We start from the raw sequence: 16468 nt of genomic DNA on the forward strand, positions 1-16468 counted from the left end.
ACACTAACGTCAACGTGTTTCAAACGCTCGTAACACCTGACCGTCTGTGTTTGTTTGCATATTAATAACTAATTTCATATTTTTACTGACGTTATCAAATGTTAGCTTTAGTTTGACCGACGTATTAAGGCTGTGTGACCGAGTTTCAGTGGAACAGCTTTGCTGGTTTTTAAGTAACGTTAAGTTATAAGTTAGACTCGCGTGAATTGGAGGCATTTGTAACTCGGTATGAGGGGAAATACACACTCGTTAAGTTATTATTAGTGGTGGGCCGTTATCAGCATTAATGTGCTGCGTTAACGCGAGACTTATTGCGCGATAAAAAAAATATATCGCCGTTAATCTATTCTCAACGTTGGGTTGGGAGCTGCAGCTCATGGGTGACTTTCATACTTTGACATTTTAGCGCGGATGTATACCTGACAGGTGAGCCGTCTGACAAACAAGTGCCCTTCTGAATCAAATCAGCAGGATGCCTGACTTTAACTGCAGTTTGGCAGTTTCACTTTAACTCATGAACATTTCATTCATTCCGCGTGACAAACTGGGGTAATAGACGCAAATAAGAAGCAAGAACTGATGAGAATGTTATGGAATTTAATAACGCTCGCCAAATGGAGCGAACAAAAAACTTCCGCATTTCGCGACGTGTGTTTGTGTGTACAGAGATAACAGAGTGATACAGTAAGTGTGTGACATTTAAAAGTATTTATAGTGTTTACACTGTCATGCGTTTTCGACCTCAAATAGCCTACAACGTGTACCTTAAAGCACACAATTAAATGTTTGTTGTAGTCGAGTTGACGAGTTGAACTGTCATTGATATTTATTTATTCACTTTTAAGAACCTCAAGGGCAGCTAATATGAAGATATAAAGATGAGTTGTTCTTCCACAGTCTTAAAATTCTTCAAACTAATTGTCAGTTCGATTCATTATAGCAAATAATACTTTCTTTACTATTAGGAGATCAGGAGTTTTATTTGAATGAAACCTTGATAATAGAGTGAACTACACATGGTGTTATCGCAAATGAAATCTTTTTATGTAGATTTTGAGTAAGTTTTTTTTGCACATATAAGGTTCACTGATATTTTGCTTTGTTGACTTTCAGGTTCTTTCATTTTGGTTATAAGTACATGTTACAGGTAAATTCTTAGATTCAATCCAAACTGAATTTGAATTAATACAGACAAATGAAATAAAATACACCTGGGATTTTAAATGTTTTAATTTTTTTATTATTCACAACGTTTGTGAAGTCTAAATGTAGACTGTCTCAAACTGAATGAGTGTTATTTTTGTTGTAGGTGTGTTGGTGTAAAAATTGATGCTGACTGGTTAGTACTGCATTTTTAACCATAACAATAATGATTTATATTTAGCATTGCATCTATTGTCATTTTACCAAGAATGTGTTTGCTCTTTCAGAACTCAGGCAGTTGTGCTGGACCTTCTGTACTTTATACAGGAGATGACAGTAAACTTTCAAGTTTAAGAGGTAAAATGTTCAGGGTTTTTCTGTTTGATTTTGAGTGTTTTGTAGATATAATGTTCACTGATATATGATATAAGATTTGCTTTATGTTTATGTTGTCATTTTGGTTATAAGTACAAGGTACAGGTACATTTTCACAGCAATCTAAATTAAAATCTTAAATCTTACATTCAATCCAAACTGAATTTAAATTAATATGGACAAATTAAATAAAATACACCTGGGATTTTAAATGTTTTCATTTTTTTGTTATTTACAAAGTTTAAAGTTTAAAAGTAGACTACCTGCTGCATGTTTCAAACTGAATGAGTGTTATTTTTGTTGTAGGTGTGTTGGTGTAAAAAGTGATGCTGACTGGTCAGTACTGCATTTTTTAACCAAAAAAATAAACAATGATTTATATTTAGCATTGCATCTATTGTAATTTTACCAAGAATGTGTTTGCTCTTTCAGAACTCAGGCAGTTGTGCTGGACCCTCTGTACCTTATACAGGAGATGACGGTAAACTTTGAAGTTTAAGAGGTAAAATGTTCAGCGTTTTTTCTGTTTGGTTTTAAGTGTTTTGTACATATAAGGTTCACTGATATTTTGCTTTGTTGACTTCCAGGTTCTGTAATTTTGGTTATAAGTACAAGGTACAGGTACATTTTCACAGCAATCTAAGTAAAAATATTAAATCTTACGTTCAATCCAAACTAAATTGAATTGATATAGACAAATGAAATAAAATACAGCTGGGGTTTTAAATGTTTTCATTTTTTTATTATTCAAAAAGTATGTAAAGTATAAAAGTAGACTACGTTGCATGTTTCAAACTGAATGAGTGTTATTTTTGTTGTAGGTGTGTTGGTGTAAAAATTGATGCTGACTGGTCAGTACTGCATTTTTATAAATAATATAAAAAATAAAAATAAAAAATGATTTATATTTAGCATTGCATCTATTGTCATTTTACCAAGAATGTGTTTGCTCTTCCAGAACTCGGGCAGTTGTGCTGGACCATCTGTACTTAGTACAGGGGATGACAGTAAACTTTCAAGCTTAAGAGGTAAAATGGTCAGGGTTTTTTTTTTTATATTGATGCTTTTATTTTTATTATTTGGCAAAACCAATTTCTTGTACCTATATTTTTACTAAGTGTTTACATGAACACATTTTGCTTCAGTAATTTAGAATTTTGTTAACATGTATTCAAACTAAAAAGTACTGGGTTGATGTGGGTGTTTTATCTGGGTTTTTTAAGCTGCTACTGTAATCTGTTAAATAAACCAAGCAGTTATTTATTATTATTATTTATTTTTGCATCATTTGAAATGTTACAAGTTCTTTATTTTGGTAATGTCTGCTTAAAGTGATAAGGAAATAACTGGTCCACTGCTGAATTTCTTTTCTTTTCTCTCTTAGCCACCTGATGATGAGAGAGACAATTTCAATGTGGGCATCTTGATGGTGAGCCAGGCCTTCATGCTAATTTTGTGACCGTTTAATCTATTTAGCGTCATTGTAATAACATTATTTCAGGATGCAAAACTGGCTAAAAATCAAATTTAAATTTCAATATTAATTGTATGATAGTGTGGTTGATTTAACATTTTATTTAATGTTGGGTTCATTGTAAAAAAAAAAAAAAGATTTAATTTTGGTTGAATAAATGCTGATTTTGGGACAGTTTTGTCTATTTATCATCATAGAATTACCATTATTTCAGGGTGGAAAACTGCCTAAAAATCAGTGGTGACTTTTTAACGTTGTTTCAATGATAGTTTGATTGATGTTTTAACATTTATTCAATGTTAATTTAACGTAGGTTTGCTCTCTGGGTAAGAACTAACTTAAAAAATGCGAAAAACTTATGTATGTGCCACTTGACTTTTGTATCACATGTTATTGGCATGTTATGGAATTTAACTATGGCAAATAAGTGAGAGGAGATGGAAAGCTATGATGTCTACACGTTTTCCTGAAACATTTTCAAGGTCAATTCTTTCTTGTATAAAGATAGTGGAAAAGAAAGAAATGTAAAACAAAATGGTTTGTCATTTTTTTAAATTTTGTTTTCTTTCCTTTATTGTTTTTTTTTTTTGCCTTATTTTTGTTCTTGCACTATAATTATTTCTTGTAATATTTGATTAAGTAAATATATATATTTTAATTTCTTTTAAATTATGTAGCAGACATGTATTTGAATAATTTTACATAATAATTATAATATTTATAATATTATTTATAATATTAATAATTTAACATATAGGTGTGCATATATGTACCCATATATGTACATGTAATATAGGAAAACAGCCAATTTTATATTTGTCACATATTTCAAAAACCTAAATCAAAACCTATATTAAACCATATGTTTATATAGGTTCTTTCCATGTGGACGTGTACCAGACCCAACACACAACTCACTTTTCTTTTTTTCAGAAGAAGAGTCCACAGTCACAATAACAAGATCATTGGGCTGTCCCCTAATTGTGGTGAGCTACATGTTTAGTCTCTTATGTGCTAAACATTATGTAGCCTAAGGAAGCAGCCCTGACTCTGGAGTTTATATGAAGGTCTGTTTTTACATTTTTAAGTTTATTTCATTTTTATAAGACAAGTAAGTTGATACATGTTTGTTGTATTTACAACAGGAGCATGCTGAGTAACTATCCAGAATGTAGGTCCAAAGCAGAAAAAAGAGCACCAAGCAGAAACATACCATCTAAACTCCTTCGATTCCTGTCAGACCAGAAAGACTTTCAGAATCCTTGGAAGATTTAAAGGTAATTAAGCACACCAGTAATACTTTATAATAACTAAACACTATTGATTAATTTATTAAGCATTAGCAAAAAGTTCTGTTAAGCATTAACTCTACATTAATAGACCTTGGTATACAGTTTATAACTACAGCTGCAAATGCTGTAATCTTGACTTATAAGCACATCTATAATGTGCTTAATGATTTTGTTTTTATATTTTGTTAATGATTAATTTTTCATTACTAAATTTAGTATAGCATTATTTACAAACCAGTGATTTAAGAATAGTTGGTGTATTTTTTTTCTAATCATTCAGAATGTGTAAGTAAATGGTTAATAAACTATTCAAACTAACATTTATATATCTTATTATTCAGGCATATAGTAATAGTTGGGCAGCACAGTGGCTAGCACTGTTGCCTCACAGCAAGTAGAGCTCCGGGTGCTTAGGTTTCCCCCACAGTCCAAAGACATAAGCTATAGGGAAATTGATTAACTAAATTGGCTGTAGTGTATGAGTGTGTTTGTAAATAAGTGTGTATGGGTGTTTCCAAGGGCGTACTCATGCTATGCACAGTTGCCTTGAAACTGGAAGCGTGCTTGTCTCCCCGACGACCTGCACTCACATTTCATTCGAGCCTGAGCATGCTTACATCATCAATAATGCACTGTTCAGTTTAACAAGTGCTCTCACTCAGCACAGTGGAGATTTCTTTATATTGTTATATCGTTTTAGTTGTTTAATATGCAGTGACACGCAGTCAAATATTTCGCCGAACAGATCAGCCACTTTTGACGCTCATAAACAATCAAAGTCAACGTGCTGCAGGTACTAGGAGGTTTGCTAAAGGTGCAGCTGTTGTGCAGTGAGGGGTTTGTGTCTTTAATCTATGACAGTTTGCAAGGGACTTTGATTTGGATAAATTAATCACTATTACTGTTCAATGAACGCAAACCCCTTACTGCACCACAGCTGCGCCTTTAGCAAACCTCCTATTCCTGCAGCACAAGGAATTTATGATTGTTTATTAACATCAAAAGTGGCTGATCTGTTCGGCGAAATATTTGACAGCGTGTTACTGCATCCCAAATGACTAAAACAATATAACTAAAGAATTCTCCTCCGTGCTGAGAGCACTTCCTAAACTAAATAGCGCATCATCGATGATGTAAGAGTGCTCAGGCTCGAATGCAATGTGAGTGTGGGACGTCAGGGGAGACGGGAGGGAAGACAAGAGTGCTTCGGCCTGGTTTAAGGCAACTATACATAGTGTGAGTACACACTAAGCTGAAGAAAAATACATGAATGAATTGTAATAGTTATATTTGTAAATAAAGTTCAAAAAATAAGTATATAAAGTATATACAATATTTATTTTAATAAGTGCTTTTGTTAACTTCATCCAGTTTTGTAGCCTAAAGTGAGGATTGTTTATGCTTTGTAAATCCCCTTATAAATCACAATTAAAGATTCAGTTATATTCTAAAAATGAAATTCATTTTATTGTATTAAATGAAAAATAAATCTTATCTAAAATAAAATTACTGTACAGTTAAAACATAGCTAAATAACACTGAAATGTTGCATCGTAATATCATTAAATTATTTTAGTGTTGTTTTATCCAGTTTTATGTTATATTTTGGCACTCCAGCTATTCGGCAAGGTTTCATATTTACAGTAATTACATTTTTTAGATAAGACTGTTTAGATAAGAATGTTCATTTGATACTGAGCCTTTAACTGTCGTTTATAAGGATTTATAAATCATAAATAATCCTCACAGATTAGGCCACAACTGGAAGAAGTTTTATATATATAAATAGTAATGTAAAATCAATCATTAAAGTTTGATAACACAATTATTAAACTGTAGCTGTAGCAAATTTTGCAGCTGTATTTATTACCGACTGCTAACATCTATTAATTTAGAGTCAATGCTTAACAGATAATGAATTCACTATTTGCTAATGCTTCATAAATGAATCATAGCCTGTAGTTATTATAGTGTTACCAGCATAGTTTGTTTATATTATTGTTTCTCTCTTGCATTATTGTTCCGAATATTGTCAAAAGTACTTACACTTTATTTTGAAAAATCTTAAAGTGATTTCTCACCCAAAACTGAATAATTGATAATTCATAATTTACTCACTCTTGACATTTTAAACCTGTATGACTTTGTTTCCTCTGCAAAACACAAAATATTATATTTTAAAGAATGTTGCTCCTATTTCTCCTACTTTGTTCTGTGGAAGTATGTCAGTCAGACAGGCTTGAAATTACAAGAGTGAGACAAGAAGATGATGATAAAACTTCCATTTGTGTAAACTATTGACATGCAAGGAATCACCCCAGTTGTAAGTGAAATGTCATTAGTAATGTTTTTTTGTTTTTTTTGTTTTTGTTTTACAGCCATTGAAGTATCAGTATTGGAGCGGAAGAAGACCCAGTTGTATCGTCTGTTTCCTGCCATCTTGCAGTTTAACCTGGTTTCTTAATGTAAAGTACTTGTAATTTGCCCACTTGTCCTCAATTATCTTAAAGCTAACATTTAAAACTAATTTGCTATGAGATTATTTGCCAAGACCTCTCACTGTGTGATTCACATGTCAATATGTATTATTGTGTGTATAACTAGCTATTTGGAATTCAAATGATTTGTATTCATTAAAGAATCTGTTTTAATTGCAAAGTTGTTTTTGTACTAATTGTAAGTTCACAGTTAACAAACTATTTACTGCTTCTTTACACATACAGTATAGAATAAATGTTTTTTTTTTACTATGGTAAACCATTAATAGTGTATTTCCCATATGTATATGTTTATCCTTACCAACTGCCATTTCTATGCTGCTTGAAGAGCATTAAATTAGTAAAATAATAATTTTTTTACAGTAGGTATCCCATTAAAACAAAGAATCTGTTCATTTTTTCACTGTGTATATATACTATTAAAAAACAAAAAAGTCCTCTTTTTACAGTAGGTATACTATTAAAACACAGAATCTGTCTGTTTTTTTACAGTAGGTATACTATTAAAACACAGAATCTGTCTGTTTTTTTACAGTAGGTATACTATTAAAACACAGAATCTGTCTGTTTTTTTACAATAGGTATACTAATTAAAACACAAAATATTTCCGCTTTTTTACTGTTGGTATACCCTTAAAAACACAGAAAATAACCGTTTTTTTATATAGAAAACCCTTAAATTACTATAAAATGTTTTGTTATTTTACAGTAGTTTAACCGTCAAAAAACTGATATTTTGTAGTTTTTTTAATGTGGACACACTGTCAATTAACAGAAGTTTTCCGTTTTTAATTTACGGTAAAATATTTGTGTAATGAGCTGCCAGTACATTTTACCGTTTTTTTACGGAATTTTTTTTTAGAGTGCAGATAGATATTGTGGTGCTAGACCATCAGTGGTGTAAAGTAGCAAATTACAAATACTCTAATTACTGTTATCGAGTAGTTTTTTCTCAGAAACTGTAATTTACCAAGTAGTTTTAAAAATGTGTACTTTTACTTTCCTTTGAGTACATTTTAGTGCTGTATGGGTACTTTTACTCTACTACTTTCCTTCAACCTGCAGTCACTACTTTATTTTTTTCTCATCTATGTGGATTAGTAAGTCCAATTTTTGGCAATTTTTAATTGCAGCAAACTGTTTGGAAGCATTAAAAGTGTCTAAGAAGTTGTCCAAAATCTTTTACAAGCCTTGACCCAAAGTCTGTTTAGATGCATGTCACTAATAAGAAGATGACAGATGTTTACTGCATGATGACCGAAATGGCCTTAAACACCCAGCAGGCACAAAACGTCAACATGAAGTCAGATTGACGTTGTACCCCAATGTCGTGGGGACGTTGCCTTTGTTTGGAAATGAAAATCGGGTTGACATCAGAACTAAACGTCAGACCGACATCAATGTCTGACATCCAACCTAAAATCAACCACATAGTCACGTCTAAGGATGTTTCAGCTTGAAGTTGTGTGGACATTACCACTATGATGTCTATCGGATATTGGATTTTGGTTGCCATACCTGATGAATAAATGTCAGTACTTGACATCAATATGACGTTGGATTAGGATGTTGGTCAAGTTCTAACAACCTAAAATCAAATAAAATTCAATGTCATTTAATGTTGTTATTGGACATCAAGATAACATGTCCTTAGAAGCCGACTTCACATTGATTTTGGTCACCTGACAACCTAAATCTAACCAAATATTAACGTCTTATGACAATGTGTGACTGCTAGGCAATAACTAAATGCATTACAGAATGTTACGATTACACACATCCACAAATTACATGCAAATGCATCAACTTTTAACAGCGTAATACTCACTACTCTTGAGTACTTTTGAAATGGCAACTTTTTACTCCTACTTAAAGTAATATTTACAACAGATACTTTTACTGTACTTGCACTACATTTTTAGCCAAGTAATGGTACTTTTACTTTAGTATACTTTTTCAGTAATCTTTCCACCACAGTAGACCATTCAAGGCCTTGTACGCAAGCAGGATAACAAAATCAATTTAAATAAATGCTTTGTAGATTAGTCAAAATAGGGGTTATTTGCTTACTTGCACTGGTCCTGAAGCCAGAATTCAATAACTGTAGGTCTGAGATGAGCAAGCGTAACTTAAATATACCTACAGTGTGGTGTACATGAGCCTTCATGGTATTATGATGTGAAAACACTAAATGAGCTCATTATGTTTTCTCAGATAATAAGGAGTGTCACCGCCTGGAAGCAGGCTGAAATAGAGCAGGGAGTCTCTTGTGATGACGGATATACAGGTGCAGAGTTAAACAGGTGGCAGCAACACTATTTTTCTCCTCAGCCTTTTTTTCCCTCTCTCTCTACTGACTCATTCTTCTGTTTTTATTGTGGTTACCGTAGTAGGATTTACGTACTTTTACACTAACAGCAATTAAACTGCAGCTCTTGTTCTCGGATGGGTGGAGTTTCAGTCCCAGACAACAGACTTTGAACACCATAAATGCACTATAAAGAAGGACAGGCTTCTTTATAGGAGGGGGTTCATGGTTATATTGAACATGATTGCAGTTAGTCCTGAGGGTCTAGACAAATGCTAGTAACCCATTTGCTACACCATGTTCCATTTTTCGCTGTAATATTCAGGTATTGGGTTTAAGTCAAAGAGTGATGCTGGCCCTTTAAATAACTTTAGGGCAAGAAGGTTCACTCTTTGATCATATTCAGATCACCTTAGGCAGCAATTTCCAGTCAAACAGGCAAAGCCCAAAATCTCCTAAACTGCTGGTCAAGGTTTGAGTTACTGATTTCAAATCAGGAGTACAATAGTCAACTAATCAATTGCATTTTTAGCACAGTTTCTCACACATGCAAGCTAGTGAGAAACAGTATACATTTACTCTATAAGTACGAACATTTGGCCCTCACAAGTATAGCTATTGTAAACCAGAGTACACTATAAACAAAAACAGACATATACATACACTCTCACACGCAAACACACACCTACACACACACATATGCACGGTCGCACACATGCACACAAGTATGAGGCCAAGCGCGCACACACAACAGCATGCAGTCTCTTTTCAAGCCTTTAAAAACATGAATGAATAGAATACACATCAATAATTAATGTGTCCTATGCTCCAAAAGCCACGTTACAGTAGGCCTTTGCTTTTACTGACTTTCATGTAAAACTGAGCTTTGCAGTGGAACAAATGTAAACTGCTGGAAAAACATTAATCAAGATAAAATAATATTTTTTTATCTCGATTAATGTTTTTTTCATAATTGTTGGAAGCCAAAATCAAGACTGAATTTCAATGAATTGCACAGCCCTACATACAGGACGCTGTACTCCACTAATAACCACACCTGCTATTCAGTTATTAATTCTACACTCTAAAAAATAACCTGTGAAAAATATTGAAGTAATTCCAGCGTTATAGATGTGATATTTGCACTTAAAACATAAATTCACAGGGAAAGTATATGTTAACATTATATTGAAACAAAAGAAAAATATTAATCTGTAAACATTTTTTAGATTTTAAATGAGAAAAAAAATCAACATGTGTTATGGATGAGACCATAAAATGTGTGCGAGTTTACAGTATTCTGTGAATTAAACTGCACAACCCAAAAGAAACGATGCTGATCAAAAGGATAAGAGTCGACTCTCTGATGTGAGACCTCTCTGTTATTGATGTGACAAATGTGAAATTGTGTGAATTTAGTATATCAAACATAATTGTTTGAAAACATTGAGACATTTTTTTATACAAGCAGTCAAACGGCCAATTTTACCCACCAGGATACTTGGGACAATCTGCTTTAAACCAACTATGAACCAAAACGGTTTCACTATTTTAGTGAAAAACTTTTTTTTTTCATGGCAAGGTTGACGTTTGCATGGAATTGCTCATTGTCATATTAGTTCCATGTTGCACTCTAAAAAATTGTAGTGTGAAATGTCAAGGATGCTCTTTTAAATCTATGCATGCCACACACTCACTCACTCACTCACTCACTCACTCACTCACTCACTCACTCACTCACTCACTCACTCACTCACTCACTCACTCACTCACTCACTCACTCACTCACTCACTCACTCACTCACTCACTTAACCTCCAGAGCATTTTACTGTTTTATGCAATAGAAACACTACCTGCCCTGTCATATCCTGTACACACAGAGACAGCAACAAGGGTAACACACTAAATCCAACAATTATTATAACTAATGCAGTGTCTGCTGGTGTCTCTGACAATAAGAATAATTCTTTTTATAAATTTTATTTAACTGATTTGAGTGATAGATCAGATTAAAATTTTTAGTTTGTTTTTATTTCATATTTTCTTTTTTATTGAACTTTTATTTTAGTATTGTTGTCAGTTAATTTGTCTTACATTCTTTTACATTTAGATATTATGGATATTTATACAAGTTTTTGTTGCTTTTGTAGAACAATGGGGTATATACACACAGACTTTCAAATTCAGTCAGCCAGCCCCTGGGCTTCCGCTTAATTGTCATCCAATACAAAATCGCCACGTTGAAGATAGAATTTCTTTAAAAAATAAACAATTAAATAAAAAACAACGTTCTTCATGATATAAAGATACGATATAAATTACACTAAACAAGAAGCACTGCATTAAATTGTATTTTTCTGTGCCATGTCTTTAAAAGGGTGAAATTAATTTTACCCTACTTATTTCAATGGAGTTTCTGCGCTACCCTTTTGCTAATGACGGCACCTGCGTTTATATGGTTTTTCAGCTCTTTTTACACTTTAACAACCAAATGTGTGCTTAAGTCTATTTAACTGATTATACTTGAATTACATTACAACACTATTGCTGTAAAAGGAACCTTATGAAATTGAAAATAGTCACATAAACCTTTCACCGGAAGTTTATTATTGGCTGAAAAACACTTGTGCACATAGCCCATTTAACTGAATTTTACATCAATAAACTAGCAATGCATTATTTACTTTTTTTTACTTTTAATATTTTTGTTTATATTTAATTTTATTATATTTTAGCCTTATTTTAATAAACTAACTTTAATAAATTATTTTAATAGTTTTAGCTTACAATAACATTATTGGTTTAACTATGTTTGGTGACTTTTTAATATCTGCGTGACGACAGACAAGAGTTTTTACTCTGTAATAACAGTGATCCGGTCAAACAAACAACCAAAATTTAGTCACGGTCCAAAGCGATCCATTTCCTCTGTGTCAGTGTGTCAGTGGCCAGGCTAACAGAGGCTCCATTTAGCCACTCAGCACTGCATTATCCCATAGGCTGAATGGAGGGAGCTCGTGAGTAGGACGAAGGGGGAGCAGAAGGACCCTCTTCCCATTATTACAGTGAAGTGGGGCAGAAAACAAGGCCAGCTATGCTGAGAACACTGGCTTCTCTATCACACTCGCTCTCTCCAGCTCTCACACACTGATCCAAATCAAAGATGTCACTCTTCCCTACTGTATCCAAATGTACTTACATTCTGAACAAACACATTTATTTAACCAGTCTAGAATCAAGGCCAAACTTATGCGAATCGACGACTGCATTATTATTCTTTATAATAAATATTAATACCTTTTCTCTTAATGAGGACTTTGATACATTCTGCATGTGTCTAAGCCTTTTAACATTAAATCCGTTTTTCATCAACTATTAAATTTGTTTTTCCTCACTGTATATTTTTGTGGTATTCATTTAGTTATTTCCTATTCTTATATCTATTTCTGCTGCAATGCCACATTTTCCTCCTGACCTGCCGTGTGTCATTCTGTTTCCCTATCTCATCCTCTTCTATTCATTCCCATCCCAACCTAGACCCTTGACTACTGAAATTCATTTATAAAGTATAGAATGTAAACAAAAGTGTGCTAAATAGTCACAGCAAGCAGTTTTACAAACAATGATTCTTCAAAAAAATAAGCTTTAATGCATTTCAATTGTGTACAGTCCAAAAACTTTCACAAGCTGTGTTTATATTACACACATTAGACAAATAGTTTAAGTGCTAAAAATGGCAGCAACCACACTGGCTATAGCAGGGATGGGCAAACTTGATCCTCGAGGGCCGGTGTCCCAGCAGAGTTTTGTTCCAACACTAGTCAAACACACCTGAACATGCTAATCAGTGTCTTTAAGATCACAAGAAATCTATAAGCAGGTGTGTTTGATTAGGGTTGGAGCTAAACTGTGCAGGACACCGGCCCTCCAGGACCGAGTTTGCCTACCCCTGGGCTAGTGACATCAATTGTCCAATCTTTAACCGTTTAATAATTGTTATTACTACAAAATGGCAGTAAGTTCACACACAACTAGGCAAGGGATGACAACTGGTTTCAAGATTTACTGCTGCTTATAATTGTCAGTACATGTTGTTGTATTCACTTTTTTTTTACTAATGTTTTATTTAGTTTTTTAAAAGACCCAAAAGGACTCTCAACATTAAATGCTACTGGTCAACCCATGATTCAGAAAATGTCTGAAAAACAAATAATTTATGCACCAACATCCAACAGTATAGACCAGTGGTGTCCAAACTCAGTCCTGGAGGGCCGGTGTCCGGTAAAGTTTAGTTCCAACCATATCAGACACACATGGGCTAGCTAATTAAGCTCTTGCCTAGGCTTTCTAGAAACATTCAGGAGTGTTGAGGCAAGTTGGAGCTAAAAATCTGCAGGTCACCGGGCCTCCAAGACCGAGTTTGGACACCCCTGCTTTAGACCAACTATAGGTTTAAACAGTGCAGTGGCTTACTTAATATTTAAAGAAGTCTTTTTTTTAAGTTTAAGAAATATGTTTTTGAAACTACCCAGACATTTTAAAAGCACATATTTTAGAGCAGTGAAAACTGTGATATTTTTTTATTCAAGATTATCATGCTGGCAGAATCTCATACCGGCCAATGCCTACACACAAACAATGATAAAACGACAGAATTGGTCAGATAATTTTCCAAAATAAATTTTCAGAATTGCATCCAATTAAATCATCTGCTACTGTATTTCTGCATGGCTTGTCAGTTATGGCTTTATGTAGTAAACACTAGAACATCTGAAAGGAGGTGCTGGAGATTTACAGCTGATTACAGACTCATTCATTATGTGGTCAATTACAGAAAATTATTAAAAACTGCAAATAAAAATTGCCTTTGACTAATTGTGCATAGACCTGTCACAATAATCAACATATCAACTTATCACACAATACATGGACATGACCTCAATAATGTTTGGTAATGTAATATACTAATACTATGTACTAATAATAAAGTCAGAATTCAGCCCCCCTTTGAATTTTTTTTTCCTTTTTTGAAAATTTCCCAAATTATGTTTAACAAAACAAGGAAAATTTACATTATTTTTTCTTCTGAAGAAAGTTTATTTTTTAAGTTTTATTTCGGCTAGAATCAAAGAAGATTTAAATTTTTTAAAAGCCATTTTAAAGGTCAAAATTATTAGCCCATTTAAGCTTAATTTTTTTCTGATAGTCAACAGAACAAACCATCGTTATACAATAACTTGCCTAATTGCCTTAACTTGCCTGGTTAACCTTATAACCCAGTTAAGCCTTTAAATGTCACTTTAGAAGTGTCTTGAAAAATATCCAGTCAAATATTATTTACTGTCATCATGGCAAAGATAAAAAAAATCTGTTATTAGCAATGAGTAATTAAAACTAATAAAACTGTTTAGAAATGTGTTGAAAAAAAATCTTCTCTCTGTTAAAAAGAAATTGGGGAAAAAAATAAACAGGGGGCTAATTATCCTGACTTCAACTGTATATCACCCATACATAAACAATTCTAGCAATACTTTAGCTTATTGCACAACCTCTCTAAATTGGAGTTGTCAGTGTCAGTATGGTAAAAAAAAAAACTATAGTATTTACTATAAATTTCTATAGTATATTTTCATGTGGGTGAATGACAGCTGAAAATATATATTTAATAAAATAAATAATAATAAATGTCAACAAAAAAGGGCAAGGTAAAAAGTAACAATGGCTGTGATTTTTGCTACTAGCTGAAATCGCAGCCTCTGTTACTTTTTACTTTGCACTTTTTTGTTGACAATTATTATTATTTATTTTTTTAGGACGTGCGATGTCTAATTATTCAATTGTTCAATTGACTACAATTAAATTAAATATTATTAAGAATAAAACAGGTGTTATTTGGAAGAGTGAACTTGCATTGTGATGCCATTATATTGTCATTCTGACATTATATAATGAGTGGCGTAAAATGGTAATAACATCGTTTCTCGCCATATATACTTTGGTGCAATATATTGTTTAAAAAAAAAAAAATTAGATATTGTGAAAAGCCTAATTGTGTAGCTTTACCAGACTTTAAAGAGTTTTAACATTTAATTTGTCATATGACAAAACTGCAATACATGCTTTTAATAGAATATTATAATCCATTGTTGTACATGTTCAAATCTTCCCAATTTAGCACATACTTTATAATTATACATATCCAGAGTAAAGCTTAAGCTCATTATAAAAATCATTAAACTCTTGCACGTAATGGGTATACTGTACCTGTCACCAGGTCAGAGAGATCAGCCATTTTTTGATTACGAGTCATATTTCTATCACAAAATCTTATCTGTTTTATAGTGTACACTGTCAGAAAAAAGGGTACGGTTGGGGTACATTTGTGAACACTTGGGGTACAAATGGTGAAGTTGTACCCTCAATGGTTCAAAGTAGCACCCTAAGATACTTATATGTTCCATTTAAGGGTAAAAAAGGTACAAATATGTTCCCAACTGTCAAAGGGTCCATGTTTGGGCCATTTAAGGCCCAAAGAAAGGTACAATCACTTGTGTGAAAAAGGAGCAAGTCATCGTGTATGAAATGGTCCTTCATTTATGTCATGAGTTGTTGGTTATTTGGAAGAAATGCACAAAAAACTGTACATTATAAATTAAATTATTTAATTATATAAAACATGGCCTTATATAAATATTATACATTAATATTTTTGATTTAAGAAAATGTTAACATAAATCTCCCTAAATGTAAAGTGAAATGGCTTATTATACACAGACCTTTCTTTGATTATCAGATTTAATAAACTACTAGAATGGACATACAAGTATAAGGTAGATGTATACAATAGAAATTAAAGGTAACCAGCTTGGTAAACAAAGACAGAGTACAACCTTGTAGCATTAATAAATAAATTAATTAATTAATAAAACAATTATAAAACGTAACAGAATAATACTGCCAAAATAATACAGCTGAGAACAAATAATAGATTTAAAAGACCGAAAACTGGCCGTTAGATATACACAAAATGTATTAAATATTGTGTTTTAACTACAAGAGGGAGATTGAATCCAGCGGCAGATGCGAGATTGACTAGCCGAAGTAAAAGCTGCTGTCGGCGGGGGAGAGAATCATAAAGCTCCCGCTGACAGAGTCCGCATTCACTGAAGCACATTGTCAAAAAAGCGCTGTCTTTGTATATAAACTGCCGATTCGAGTTTAAAACAACTACATTCTCGCCTGAAATACTCTTAAAACTACATTTTGCGACACATTGGATGATATTTTTTTAAACTTGCAGGTCTGCACAGCAGGGTATTGTCCATTGACTTTCACTTAGCATTAGCAGCCAGCAAATTTGAATTCGTGTTGTCCAAT

At 32.9% G+C, this 16468-nt stretch overlaps 1 protein-coding gene and 1 long non-coding RNA gene across 19 annotated transcripts in view; one reads left to right on the top strand and one right to left on the bottom strand.

Moving 5' to 3' along the window:
* The window catches only part of LOC101883647 (uncharacterized), a 713507-nt gene extending 706565 nt beyond the window's left edge, over positions 1-6942 (top strand). Inside the window, exons 4-15 of one of the 7 annotated variants that reach the window (XR_015511341.1) lie at positions 1114-1147; positions 1310-1339; positions 1431-1500; positions 1825-1854; positions 1951-2020; positions 2106-2133; positions 2340-2369; positions 2477-2546; positions 2903-2947; positions 3926-4059; positions 4138-4269; positions 6663-6942. This is a non-coding gene — a long non-coding RNA (uncharacterized LOC101883647). The remainder of the gene's footprint in view (positions 1-1113; positions 1148-1309; positions 1340-1430; positions 1501-1824; positions 1855-1950; positions 2021-2105; positions 2134-2339; positions 2370-2476; positions 2547-2902; positions 2948-3925; positions 4060-4137; positions 4270-6662) is intronic. The other 6 variants (XR_015511343.1, XR_015511342.1, XR_015511345.1 and 3 more) reach the window with 6 other exon arrangements.
* cgna (cingulin a) overlaps positions 1-16468 on the bottom strand; it is a 78972-nt gene that overhangs the window by 52828 nt on the left and 9676 nt on the right. The gene's annotated exons all lie outside the window — the stretch shown is intronic.

This window comes from Danio rerio, chromosome 16 (genome assembly GCF_052040795.2).
Source record: "Danio rerio strain M-AB ecotype USA chromosome 16, GRCz13ab, whole genome shotgun sequence".
Lineage (NCBI taxonomy): Eukaryota > Metazoa > Chordata > Actinopteri > Cypriniformes > Danionidae > Danio > Danio rerio.